Here is a 14825-nt window from a genome sequence, read left to right as displayed (position 1 = left end):
TGTGAGCAGAAGCCGAAGGGATAAATGGTGCAACGATTTTCTCGGACTTCTTCTCTAGGCCACTCCATGCTCGAACAGTTCTTCTAAAACCGATACGCTATCCGAGAAACGGACCGAGGCGTACGCCGGAGTCGGCGACTGCCTCCCTGGTATTTGTTGCTGCGCAACCCTGGACAGGTTCTAGCGTGAAACAGACAGTATTTCAAAAGTGTACGAGCGCAGAAGGTTGAGCCAGGGGTGCCAATTAACGTTCCGCTCCAGACCGTAACGTAATTACGTCATGTGTGCTGCGCATCGCCAGCTGACACCTTGCTTCTCCGGTACGAGAATAGGCGGATCGCTACGAGTTGTGCCGCGTGCCCTGTAGATGGAGTGGCCAGTGTCTACCTTCATGAGAAGCAGAGACTATTTTTGCACAGTACTGCCGTCTCCCACGCACGCCCGCTGTTACTGCGTCGGGGCGATCACGCGCCACGCGAAGAGCAACAGACACGTGGATGCGGTGACGACGCAAAAATGAGCCTGCAGCCGTTATCTGATGGGCGCGTGTAACTGGGTCAAATCGCCAAGACTGCTGGGCTTTGTGCCAAGAGACTAGCAGTTCAACAATCGCACCAAGGTCGCGACAGCGATAAGGGAATAGAAAAGTTCGCGCATGCGCTCTGTGCGCGCCGCGCACACACTTCGCCGCTCCTTTGTCACACATTCCCGCGCGCGCACCAGTTGTCAAATATGACCAGAGGCGATAAGATCGCGCTGGCTGTTGAACAACCGTTCCGTGTTGGTGCAGTGTCTTCCGTCCGCGAAGAGGTCGCCGTTCTTCACCCAGCAGTGTGCGAAGCTCGTGTGAATGTTGGTGTGCGAGTGAAGCGTGATACGAGTCATTTGCTGGAGAATCGCGACTTGTTGTCAGATGAAGAAGGTAAGGAGGACGCTCAACAGTTAATGCAGCGCCACGGAAGACGGTAAAAAAAAAATGGAGCATCTGTAACCACCGCTAAACGTAATGTGTTCGACAAATGTAATTGCTTCTATGACAACAATCCTAATTTCTCTTACTTTGTCGGATGCAATGCCCTTGCATAACCTCTAGAACGAAAGCACCCTCGGTAATATCTGGTTTCTTGCTCTGTGGGTAGTTGGTCAAACATTATTACACGGAAAAAATCACATTCTTCGCTACTTCCTTAAGAATTATTTTTTTATACGTTTTAGGGTTCGAGCGTTTAACTCAGTGTCTAGCGTAACTGATAAAGATGCTGTACTTAATAGTTACAAAGACAAGCGACAAAGAACTGTCATCAACGAAGATAATTGTTATTAATAAATAGGCAAAATAATAGGTTCAGAATGATAGGACACAATTTGAGTCAGTTACACGCGATCATCAGATAGATCAATGCAAGCAGTCGCATCCACAAGATAACTAGGAGTAGGCGTACGGAGCGATTACATATGAAACAACCACATAAACCTAACCGCAGCGAAGACATATGCTAGGCTGAAATTCATTGGAAAAATGCTCAGGAAATGTAGTTTACTCACAGAGTAAGTGGATTGTTCGCTACTTGGAATTGCTTGTCAGTCTGGAATCCGCACTTGATGGGATTGGTAAAGGAAATCGAGAAGATCCAGCGAAGAGCAGCGTGTTTCATTACAGGCGCGTAGGCATTACAGAAATGTATGATGGTGTGGTTCACTGTTAAAGTTTCAAGAACGCACGTCCCTAAAACAGCCAACCAAGACGTTGCTTCCACGTACGTGTATCTCGCGAGAAGACAATGGAAATAAAATGAGAGAGATTTGAATTCACATGCAGGCTAACCTACAATCTTTCTTCCCACGAACAATTCGCGATGGTAACCGGAAAAGGGGAAGTGACAGTAGTAACCCAAAGTACCCTCCCTCACACACTGTAAGTTGGGTTGTGGGGTATAGATGCAGATGTAGAAGGTTGCAGGGTCATACTACTTAGAAAAAATAGGTAGATCAGTGCGCACTGGACTTGCAGAAACTGGAAACTCCAGTGAACAGTCTCCACTTTCTGGAAACCAGACGTAGTTTCGTAGTAGATGTAGAAATACTGCACTCTGGACAAAGTGGACAGAAAGTGTCCCTGATTAAAATACTGGGAATCAACAGGCACCGCAGAAACCAGCCTGGTCAGCTGCCGAATGAGCGACACGACTTCAGTCACTTCTTCATACTGCTAAACCTAACCCATTACCCAATCCAGATTTGTTAAATCGGTTTGACAGTTACTTGTTACAGTTCCACAGTTTTGGATGTATTATTTTGTATGTTTAGTAGTAGCAATTAATTTCTGTGATGATTTTATTATGATTCTTTGACGATTTACTGTTTGTGTCATTATGCAAATCAACGTCATTGTCAGTTATCCTCTATAGTGGGTAATAACCGGAAACCTAGGTTGCAGTAATAAATAGTCAGCGAAGCAAGTCCCAAAGAAGTTTTTTCTTTTTTCCTTCACAGTATAAACGCGATCATTTCCGGAAATATATCTGTGTATACACGAATTAAGGAAAATGTAATGAAGCATCAGTTGTTGAGATTTAAATTCTTCTCAGGTACTTTCACGGGCTGGATTGATGGTTCAGTATAGTGCTGCGCAACGAACCAGTCAGTCCACGAGAACACCCTGGAATATGTTTGTTACATATTTGCCACGATAATTTCCGATTACAATTACTAACTAAGACATCTGCGTGTCCCCTCTTCGGCAGAATTGGAATTGGGTTCCATTCTCTGTAATATGTTACATATGTGGAAACTGTTTGTCATTCACATGATCTAGAACGAAGTTCGACAAAGTTTACACAGCACTAAATGACAAACCGTGACTAGTGGTGTGAAAATTAAAAGTTATGCAAAAGTTATTCTGTGTCGAAATTTTGAACCAATTTAGTCACACCTAGCTATTTAACAGTAAATTATTTTGTGACACATAATAAACGAGAAGTCTAGTAGCAGTACCAATCTTCGAACGTATGTTATCAATAATTAGCTTATCTAGAAGTACGCGTAAATCACATATCTATACTCAATTTGCGTCAAAATCCTTTACAATTTAATATAAAAATTATGTATCTTATTTAGATTCGTAAGTTGATATTTTTACTTCTATTGAAGTTAGATGCTGATAGTACTTCTTGCTCCACGCAATTTTCTGAAACATTCACAAAAATTCCAAGCTTCTGGTTTAAATAGTTCTTTCGTGCATTAAGGAAGTTAAAAAAAATATATATTTGTTAGAATCTGAGGGCCATCATATGAAATTTCATCCTGCGTTTCGTGCTTCATTTGTCAGCTTTACCACATATTGCAACGTAATTTACTACTGTTATACTGAGTATCCACTTATTCTTTCACCATTAAAATAGAAACGGCGTCTGATGAAGCTGAAACAAGCAGACAATATTTTCGACAGTGATTGGAGCTTTCACTCACAGTTTGTGTTTACCTATTGGTATGCCTGGATCAGAATAACAAAGTGGCTGGCAGCTATTTGTTGACAGGACAGCTGCCGTAGCAGCCACCAGTCACAGTTCAATCGTCTTGTGAATGTTGCAGTTCTTCTTATTTCCGTGCTTACTAAGAAAACTGGAGAGGAAGTCCGCCTCATGCAAGACATCTTCGTAAATGTTTCACCCAACAATTTTTCTGCTATCTTCATTGGGCTTGACTATTTTCCTCCTGCAAAACTGTTATATGTTAACCTTAAAAAAAACTTCTGGTGCAAAATGTTAACAGTTGTAAAATGAACAGTTATTGTCAAATGCTTTTGCATTGGTTTGCATACAGTACATAGTTGACATGAATCGCTCAGTTGAGGAAAACACTACTTCAGATACGCGCGCCACGTACCAAACAAACATGCCACGAAAGAAATAGACACTATAGAGTCACAACAACAGGTAATGGCGGCAAAAATTCTGTGTTTCACAAGCAATCGTATAAAACGGATGTGTACGACAAAAACGAAAGGAATGAGCGTGTTATCGGCATAAAAATAAAAACACATCATAAAAAAACTCTGTAACTAAAAAGCCAAACAACATGATATATAGTGATTCTCGGTCGGAAACGCATAATAAACAGAAAAAGTAAAGCAACGTTTTGCTGTTCACAAATGACAACCTGTAGACGGCGACGTTGACCTAAAGCTGCTAGCATAAATATCCAATAGCTCCATGTGAGATATGTAAACAAACACATACATCCATTCATTTTATTTCCAAATGTACTATGAAAGTAGAAACTCTGGACATATCGTAAATAAACAACATAGAATGCCTCATCAGAGTGAATCTACCTAAACAGCTACAGCTGTGTGGTTTGCTACGTACCGAATTCACGAGATCTGCTGCTAACGTAGTTCCGCAGACACTGAATTCACAGCCCGCATCTCGTGGTCGTGCGGTAGCGTTCTCGCTTCCCACGCCCGGGTTCCCGGGTTCGATTCCCGGCGGGGTCAGGGATTTTCTCTGCCTCGTGATGGCTGGGTGTTGTGTGATGACCTTAGGTTAGTTAGCTTTAAGTAGTTCTAAGTTCTAGGGGACTGATGACCTAAGATGTTAAGTCCCATAGTGCTCAGAGCCATTTGAACTGAATTCACAAGATCCGGTAGTAACGCATTTTAACTCGGTTGATGCAGGACTGTAATAGCCCATCATTTTTCTGTACACTGTCACAAATAGTTTCAGACTGACTGTCGCCTAAATTAAACTTTATGCACGGAGAAACAGCTCTGTACTGTATGCAAACCAATGTAAAAACATTTGACAATAATCGCTCATTTTACAAATGTAAATACTTTGTAGCAAAAGTTTCTTTAAAGGTTAACATGTAAAAATTTTGCAGAAGGAAAATACACAAACTCACTGAAGATACTACAAAAAAGTGCTGAAATGTGTGCCGTGCGGAGTGAATGCACGGTATATGCACCCTAGCATTGATTACGCGGCGCCTCCCGCCGGAGGTTATTAGGGTCCTCCCTCCGGCATGTGTGTGTGTGTGTGTGTGTGTGTGTTTGTGTTTGTTCTCAGTATAAGTTTAAGTAGTGTGTAAGTCTAGGGACCGATAACCTCAGCAGTTTGGTCCCTTAGGAATTCACACACGTGCTGAAACGTGTCTGGCTGGAAACAAAACTACAAAAGTGTCTTGCATAAGGCAGAATTCCTCTCCAGTCAGAGAACAAACCTCATCACACCGTCTGTTCTGTTCACTGTTGTCATATTGCCCCGCTCCTCCACGTACCATTTACCACATAGTATTGCCGGTGATTCTCCCAGCCAGTACCCCAATTATTGAGAGCCGTTTTCGTTGTTTCTCTGTGCAGAAGTTTAATTTAGACGACAGACAGTCTGAAACTATTTGTGACAGTGTACAGAAAAATGATGGGCTATTACGATCGTGCATGAACCGGGATAAAATACCTTAGAAGCGGATCTTGTGAATTCAGTATGTACGAAATTTAGTTGGCATCGGATCTCGTTAATTCGGTACGTAGCAAACCACACAGCTGTAGCTGTTTAGGTGGATTCAAGTACATCAGCGACGCGACAATACCGTGTACGACACACGATTCCGTCGACGTGGTTGAAAGTGGTAATCGCGCAAACTCAGTTACTCTTCGCGCAGTGGCTGATGGAAGCGACCGAAATGCGTTTCCTATTTGCAGTCCCTCCCAACAGCCACCACGCCAGATATCAACTCAGCTAGTGATTAAAACAGTCGGAATTTTAAGAGCACTGTTGACACCCGCCCACTGTTGATACTCGCCCGACGCGTGACCTTGACAGCGGGAACTATGCTCTCGCCGGCACCCTGCCTTTGTGATCGCCACATTTAATGCAGCCGATATATTTTTCACACTTCGCACTGAGTTGTCGCCCAATATTTTATCATTATAAATAAGAATGACGAGAAACGTTTTGGATCAGTGCGCAGCTATCCTGTATTGTATTTCTCCAATCCAAAACAGGCCTACCTATTTTCCTCATTTTATCGAAATACCAAAGTTCGAAGGAAACTGTCATCAGTCTGGCTCAGGGAATGAATATAGAAAACCTCAAATACTGATTGAGACCGACAGGCCTTTTTGTTCAATCATTCTTTGAAACAGAATATTCATTGTGCTGCCGAATGAAAAGGAAGGTAAAAGAAAGTAAGTTTTACACTTAATAACATCTTCAGATTTATGTCAAAGTCGTGATCCATTTGTTTAAGTGAACTTTTTTCTGCAAGCCCTGCTTTTTATTTCTTGAATTGTCTTACTTGAGCAAGATGTATGAGACAGGCGAATGCCCTCAGACTTCAAGAAGAATATAATAATTCCAATCCCAATGAAAGCAGGTGTTGACAGATGTGAAAATTACCGAACTATCTGTTTAATAAGTCATAGCTGAAAAATACTAACGCGAATTCTTTACAGAGGAATGGAAAAACTGGTAGAAGCCGACCTCGGGGAACATCAGTTTGGATTCCGTAGAAATGTTGGAACACGAGAGGCAATACTGACCCTACGACTTATCTTAGAAGATAGATTAAGGAAAGGCAAACCTACGTTTCTAGCATTTGTAGACTTAGAGAAAGATTTTGACAATGTTGACTGGAATACTCTCTTTTTTAAATTCTAAAGGTGGCAGGGGCAAAATACAAAGAGCGAAAGGCTGTTCACAATATGTGCAGAAACCAGATGGCAGTTATGAGTCGAGGGACACGAAACGGAAGCAGTGGTTGGGAAGGGAGTGAGACAGGGTTGTAGCCTCTCCCCGATGCTATTCAATCTGTATATTGAGCAAGCAGTAAAGGAAACAAAAGAAAAATTAGTAGTAGGTATTAAAATCCATGGAGAAGAAATAAAAACTTTGAGGTTTTGCCGATGACATTGTAATTCTGTCAGAGACAGCAAAGGACTTAGAAGAGCAGTTGAACGGAATGGACAGTGTCTTGAAACGAGGATATAAGATGAACATCAGCAAAAGCAAAACGACGATAATGGAATGTAGTCTAATTAAACCGGGTGATGCTGCGGGAATTAGATAAGGATATGAGACACTTAAAGTAGTAAATGAGTTGTGGTATTTGGGGAGCAAAATAACTCATGATGGTCGAAGAAGAGAGGATATAAAATGTAGATTGGCAATGGCAAGGAAAGCGTTTCTGAAGTAGAGAAATTTGTTAACATCGAGTATAGATTTAAGCGTCAGGAAGTCATTTCTGAAAGTATTTCTATTGAGTGTAGCCGTGTATGGAAGTAAAACGTGGACGATAAATAGTTTAGACAAGAAGAGAATAGAAGCTTTTGAAATGTGGTGCTACAGAAGAATGCTGAAGATTAGATGGGTAGATCACACAACTAATGAGAAGGTATTGAATGGAATTGGGGAGAAGAGGAATTTGTGGCACAACTTGACAAGAGGAAGAGACCGGTTGGTAGGACATGTTCTGAGGCATCAGGGGATCACAGATTTAGTAATGGAGGGCAGCGTGGAGGGTAAAAATCGTAGAGGGAGACCAAGAGATGAATACACTAAGCAGATTCAGAAGGATGTAGGCTGCAGTAGGTACTGGGAGATGAAGAAGCTTGCACAGGATAGAGTAGCATGGAGAGCTGCATCAAACCAGTCTCAGGACTGAAGACAGCAGCAACAACAACAACAAAACAACAAGTAACATACATATGATCTTGGTTAGCGGTGGTGGATGAATGTTAGTTACAGATATTTAAGTACAAATAAACTGTAAAGATTACTAGTATTCATGTATGTGTTAATTGTTTTATACTAACCGACATAGCGGCTTTGTGCGGGCTATTCATTTTGCCAATTTTCTATTCGAAACGAAAACAAGAAGTGACCTGTGTTTGTAGTGTAACATCCCGAACAGTTTCTGTATGCAGGGCGCGGCTGCTCCGCAATTTTGTAAACGTCTTTGAGGCAAAGCCTCTTCATAGCTCTATAGACGATTTTTGTTTCCGCCTACAGCCGTTTTGCACTTGGCAGTTGAAAGCTGACAAAAGCGCTACCACCTGTCAGGGATTTCCTTAACTTGACTCGACTGTAGGAGTACCTTAGTAGTAAAGAGTAAACATACCAAAACTTCATGCATGATGTCGCATTTTTTCACGCATCTCAACCTTTATAATGTCATCTCTTTTGAACTATATATCGTATGATGACACATTTCTGGTGCTCCAAACGCACATTCTCAGAAATTTCTTTCTCTAATTAAGGCCTGTGTTCCATAGTAGTAGACTTCTCTCGGTCAAGGATGCACTTTTTGCCAGTGCGTATCTGCTTTTTATGCCCTGTTTGCTTCATTCATCTGGGTTATTTTGCTGACTAGGTGGCAGATTTCCCTAACTTCGTCTGCTTCGTGACCATCAGTCCTGAGGTTAAGTTTCTTGCTGTTCTCATTCTGCTACTTCTCATTACTTTCGTCGCTCTTCGATTTATTCTCAATGCATTGCACTCATTACACTGTTCATTCCATTCAGTGGATCATGTAACTCTTCACTTTCACTCAAGATAGCAATGTCATCAGCGAATTGTATTATTGATATCAATTCACCTTGAATTTTAATTCCACTCCTGAACCTTGCTTTTATTTCCGTCATTCCTTCTCCGGTGTATAGATTGCACAGTAGAGACGAAAGACTTCATCCCTGTTTTACACCCTTTTTAATTAGAGCACTTCGTTCTTAGTCTTCCACTCGTATTGTTTCGTCTTGGCTCTTGTACATGTTGCATATTACCCGTCTCTCCCAATAGGTTACCCCTACTTTCTTCAGAATTTAGAACAGCTTCTTGAACCATTTTACATTGTCGAACGCATTTTCCGGGTTTTGTCCAAGATTTGTCGAAATACTATGAATGTGTCTTGATTTTCTTTAGTCTTGCTTCAATTATCAGCCGCAACGCCAGAGCTGCCTCTCTCACCTCTCTGCCTTTCGTGAAGCCATACTGATCTTCACCAACACATTTTCGATTTTCTTTTCCATTCCTCTGTATACTAATTAACTAACCTCAAACAAGCGGTGAGCCCTTCTCTTGGTGTGATGGTATTTCTTCAGCGTATATTCCGCGTTTTTAGGTGAACTCCCAACTTATTCCTCTTTCGTTTCTCCCTACTTTGGCCTCCGTTATTTCAATTAATTTTTAATGTTCTGTGTCTTTCCATTAGCCCAATATTGTTTCATTCTTTTTTATCTTACTTTCCTTTCTTCTTCAGAGATGTGGATTGTTCGTTTGGTTTTCATTTTGACGTGGGACCTTCCTTTCGTGTCTATGTTTATCTTTTTTGCAGTTTTATCCTTAAGCACATTTTCTGTGATTTGTAGTTCTCTAAAATCCTCCGTATCCTTAAATTTGGTTGGGTTCTTTGTTGCGGGAGTAGTCAATTTTTTTATTGGTCTATTTGGATTCATTCTGAGGATGTCTATAAAAATCAATTCTTCTTTTCTTCGTTGTGTCAGTTTTTTGGTAGTTTGGTAAAGGGTTGAATTTTTTATGTGAATTAGTTTGTTGTTGTGGAATCTGGGCCAAGGATTTTTCTTACTATTCTTTCTTTGATCTCCAACCTTTCAACTTGTCGATCGTAGGTGATTGTCAATGTTTCGTCTGCATACAGGGCTTCCGGCTTGATTACTGTATTGTAATTTCTTATTTTTGCCTTCCATGACAGGGACACTCTGTTAATGTTTTTATTTGTGAGTTGGAACGTTAGTTCAACTTTACTACTTTTAGACTCCATTGTCTTTTCCTCGAGGGCTTTCCAGCTGATCCATTCTCCAGGGTATTTGAATTTTTTGACGACTTCAGTGATTTATTGTCGCACTTAAAGATGTTTTCGTGGATTTTTCATGCTTGTCATTATCTTGGTCTTTTCAAAGAAGATTTTGAGACCTATTTTTTCAGCTTGTCTTTGTATTTCGAGGTTCTGTTTTGACTTATTCCCAGGTCTCGGCTGGTAGGGCCATATGAGCAAAGGCTAGACAGTTGACTTTGATGCCGTTTTTTATTGTTCCTATGGATCTTTGCGTTCCACTGACTACTTTTTCCAGGGCGCAGTGAAATAGCAGTAGAGTCCATTTCCTTTTGTACGCCAATTTTTATCTAATAAGGTCGGAGACTTTTCCCATTAATTTGACTTTGGAGTATGTTTCGTAAGGATTTCTCTGATTAAGTTAGTGGTTTTCTTGTCTAGGTTGAATTCTTTTAGCATAGAGATGAGGGATTCCCGGTCTGTGAGTTGTATGCTTCCCAAAAGTCAGTGAAAGGGCTTATATATGATTTTGCTCTTGATTTTTGGTACGCCATGAGGTTTTTGAGGTGTAGGATTTGTTCTGAGCAGCATCCTAAGACCCGCTTGGTATTCTCCATGTTGATGGTCTACCATGGGTTCTGCCCTGTTCAGTAAGACTTTGGAGAATATCTTTTATGTTATGTTCAAGAGTGAGTTCCCTCTGCAGTTGGTGGGGTCTGTTTTGGACTCTTTCTTACGGAGTGGGTAGATGAGAGAAGTCTTTCAGTCAGCTGGGATTCTTTGATTTGTCCAGATTTCTACAAAGATGTTTCGAAACGAGTCTATGGCATTTTTGTTGACACTTCTTCAAAGTTCAGTTCTGATTTGGTTTTCTCCCGAGGCCTCACTGTTTTTGAGATTTGAAATGACTTCCTGCAGTTACTCAGTGGAGGGTGGGTTAGGGTTGGTTGTTGTTGAGGTTTTAAAATCCAGTTTTCACTATGGGTTCTTCACAGTTGAGACTGTTTCTGAAATATTCTGCCAGTAGGGTCGGTGGACTATATTTGATTATTTTTTGTTTAAAAGTCTTGTAAAAGTTTGATCTTTCCTGGGTCATATTTTCTTCTTTTGGGCTTGTTGGTGCCGTTTTTCCTTTTTGGGATGATTCTGAGTTTTATTTTAGAAAGTTAATGATCAAAATCTAGGTTGGCTCCTGCGTGCTTCGACATTTTGTATTTCATTATGGAACTTTAGTCTGATTGCCACGTGATCAAATTGGAATTCATCTAGGTGTGGGTTTGGCGAGACTCACGTTTCCGAGGTAGCTTTTCAAAGGTTGTGGATTTAAGGAGCTTGTTGAGTGTTTGGGCCTACCGTTGTGGCCGAGCGGTCTGGAACCGCGCGACCGCTACTGTCGCAGGTTCGAATCCTGCCTCAGGCATGGATATGTGTGATGTCCTTAGGTTAGTTAAGTTTAAGTAGTTCTCAGTCTAGGGGACTGATAGCCTCAGATGTTAAGTCCATAGTGCTTAGAGCCATTTGTTGTGTGTTTGGCATAATTCTATCAGTCTGATGTCATTTTGGTTAGTCCTGTAATGTGCTGGGTAGTTTCCAACATTTTTTTTGTTTCTTCTCCTTTCCTATCTGGAAATTGAAGTTCCCAAGAAGTAGGACATAGTGTTTTCTCTGGGATTTTTTCACATTATCGGGTTTGTCCCAAAATCGTTCCACGTTTTCTTTGTCCTTTCTATTGTCTTCATTTGTGGGAACATGTGCATTTACGATGGTGTACACTTCGTTAGCAGATGTGCAGGGTCTTTCGGACTTAATTCTAAATTGGTAATGGAGTCTAAAATATTTTTGACTATTATAAACGTGTCTTTTTCATAACGTTTTGCCTACCTTTCCTTTGTATATTCTGAAGCCTCCAGAATCAAACTTGTTTTCATTCAAGATTCTAGTTTCTCGGTGTCTCGAGGCTCCGATTGTCTCCTTGCTCAATTTCGTGCGCTGGATTTTGTACCTGGAGTAATTTGCTTGACATCACACTCTTCCATAATTGACAACATTATGTATGGAGTGACTCCTGTTAGAGACACTGGTTTACTACCACGGTTATTAGCCCTAGAGGTTTATCTCAGCCGCTCCTAGCCTGGGGAACAGACCCTGACCAAAGGCCCTTTGGAATTTGTTTTCTGTGTTGATCCGCAGGTGGTATTTTATTTCACATCTAGCCCTGCATATCTGCAGAACCTACCCCTATCGGCGACCAGGGGACGCTTTCCTCTTCTTCATCCAAAACCACAGCAGTCAGCAAGAGGTCGTCGTTGAGAACTTCACCATCGCGGCCGCTCAAGCGCACTGCAGAAAAAAAGACTGATGACTGGGAACACGCATCACTATGGCATCACTATCGCTGCAATCACGGACCGGTCACGACACTGTCACATCACTGACGGGTCTGCAACTACCTTCACAACAACACTGCACGGCTTGATACACTGAATCGACAACATCGCCACTTTCCATGCTCAACCGTGCATCATAGTCCAGGTATAGATAGTGTCACAAAAGTTTGTCATCAGTTTCCTGTACATAGGATCTAATGCTTTTAATATTGGGTATACTAAGAAATGGTGGGACGAATTTGTATCCCTGTCTCTGGATTTTATTGCTTATTACATTATGTATTGCAGTTAATGATGTTTTAAGTGTACTTGGTCAGCAGGAAATTCCTGAGTCTAGACGACAACCACAAAACAAGCGATGAGTCATCTCCTAGAGTAGCTTCATGGAAGAAGGTAGCCCAAACTGCTTTCCAGTTACTCTCTATACTACCATAAATTTGGACGATTCAAAACCTCACAATGTTTGGACAGCTTAGCAATGCCTAACAATATACCGCCTAAAGATGCCACACCACACAGAAGCTTGTACGCAAAATAACGCAAAGAATTAGCGAGTATGCGCGGTAAAACATAGTGTTTTCTAACAGGTGAACTCCTAAAACAATTTCATTCCGTTTTCGAGCTCTCAAAGACGATGGCAATGAACTCTAACAGCTTAAAAATGAGCTTAGCCATACACAAGCAGGTTTTCGATTCGCTTTTAAAGGAGCTCCCTGATGTACACAATATTTCTATTTTCATTTTGCTCAGGACGCTGAGCATTATTATACGACAAAAAATTGTATTTTAAGTAAGTTGATAAGCGAATAACAAGGACTTCAGATCTCACCTCATAGCCACTAATTGCATGTTTCTCTAAACATCGAGTACATGCTAAAGGCACAACGTTGATTGAGGCATTGCTGACGTTTTCTCAACTTTATTGCATCAAAGCATCGGATTTATTTGTTTAAAATGTTGACTGCAGTGCTGTGAGTCAGTTGACCAATATGTTCCAATACAGAAATAATAGAAAAAAATTGAGAAACGTCAAAATGAAATATTTTGTCGACGCCGAATCGCAGACATATCGGATTCTGCTTGGGAGAGCGTCGAAGAACGCATGTTTTGAGATACATTTGATGACGATAGGCTGACAAATACGACATTCTGAGACTTCAGTTGTTCAAAACCACAGCGTTACTTCTGTTGTTATCAGTGAAGATTTGAACCTCTCCACACACTGCAGATAAGAATAAGCTGGTGGTTTGTGCGAATGTGTGTCACAGATGCTGATATGTAGTTTATGTACAGACTGCTTTGTTCGACCGAATTTTCTTTCTTCATGTAACAAAACTTTCTATTTTCCTATCGTGGTAAAAATTTTTCCTTTCTTTTCTCTAACAGCATTAATTTTTTCCTTATATAATCCGAAATTCTATCCAACTTAATAGAAGTAAGAATGCTATATGCCAAAAACAGTACAAGATTGCGGAAAAGTTGTGGCGAATAAAAGAACCGCGAGTATAGCGCGCGGAACTGGGTGTAGAAAGGGAAAGACTTGCGCATGTACAGAACAAGTCCTTTTGTAATATATTTTTGGACTGGGAACATTATCGATTACTTAAAAATGTGCACTGCAGACAAATTTTCCAGTAAATGTTAAGGGAATCTTGAGCTACTAGTCACGCTGCTCATGTACTCCAATTATATTTCGTAATTTAAAAGGCTGTTTAGCAAATCAGTGTTCATTATCAAGCGCTGCCCACAGATACAAAACGACTATGTTAATGATACAGTTTTAAATAAACTAAAATTGGTTCGCATGCGACAGCATGCGCTACCTAATATGTTCCAAAATGTCGCCCATAAAAACGGAGAGATTCCGGGGCTCATATCTCGGGTTGTATAGGTGATAGTCAGACAGGGTCCAATGTTTTGTATAGGCAATGCACTGAGGTCTATTTGCATACCCAGAGGAAGGATCGTCTTGCTGTAACTATCCTACAATACAGGGTCAAAGTCTGTATATTACACCCTTCTTCCAGCTTAGGCATTTGCAGGAAATCGGTTGTTTCTTCTTGCATTAGTTGTGGCCTACAGTGCGCCTTTAGGGGCTTGTTGAGACACTATTTAGTTCGTGGGCCGTTTCTGAGAGAACCAGAAAAACATGAGGTTTGGGTACCAAAACTAAGCACCGCAATTGAAGACGGTTAAACACGGCCGGGCGCTGATAACCTCGCTGTTGTGCGCTCTAAAACACTAATCATAATCATTAAACACGGCAAGTGACTGAAATTTTTACGATAATATATTCCTGAAATGACGATCTCTAACAAATTTGAAAATTTTCTTAATATCTTTATCCTTTTCCTAGTTCGAGAGGTTCAAAGTTACCCTACTTGTGCACGTAAAATACGTAAAATCCAGTGCGAGTAGAAAACGTCGTTTATAAAGTGGCGTAGCACGGAGAAATACACTGTGCTCTGTCTCCGTTATCATCAGAAAGATTCTGGAAACCCCATGTTGTTGTAGTACTGAAGCACATGCAACATTTTTGTGCACATAAAATTCAGTCTGAGGTGGAAAATTGTGTAGTTTTGAGCCATTTCAAAACTATCAAAATTTTACTAACCCATAAAGTTCTTATCATATGAGAGACATGTCCTG

The 14825-nt window shown here is 41.0% G+C and overlaps 1 protein-coding gene across 1 annotated transcript in view; it reads left to right on the top strand.

Annotated features, from left to right (window-relative positions):
• The first annotated feature begins 765 nt into the window (after positions 1 to 765).
• The window catches only part of LOC124616713 (RB1-inducible coiled-coil protein 1), a 314373-nt gene continuing 300313 nt past the window's right edge, over positions 766 to 14825 (top strand). The window contains exon 1 of the mRNA XM_047145068.1: positions 766 to 922. The gene's annotated coding sequence lies outside the window, so the exon portion shown is untranslated. The remainder of the gene's footprint in view (positions 923 to 14825) is intronic.

Source organism: Schistocerca americana, chromosome 5 (genome assembly GCF_021461395.2).
Source record: "Schistocerca americana isolate TAMUIC-IGC-003095 chromosome 5, iqSchAmer2.1, whole genome shotgun sequence".
In the NCBI taxonomy this organism is placed as follows: Eukaryota; Metazoa; Arthropoda; class Insecta; order Orthoptera; family Acrididae; genus Schistocerca; species Schistocerca americana.
Note: the sequence above shows the minus strand (reverse complement) of the source record. Positions and strands in the feature narration are given on the sequence as shown.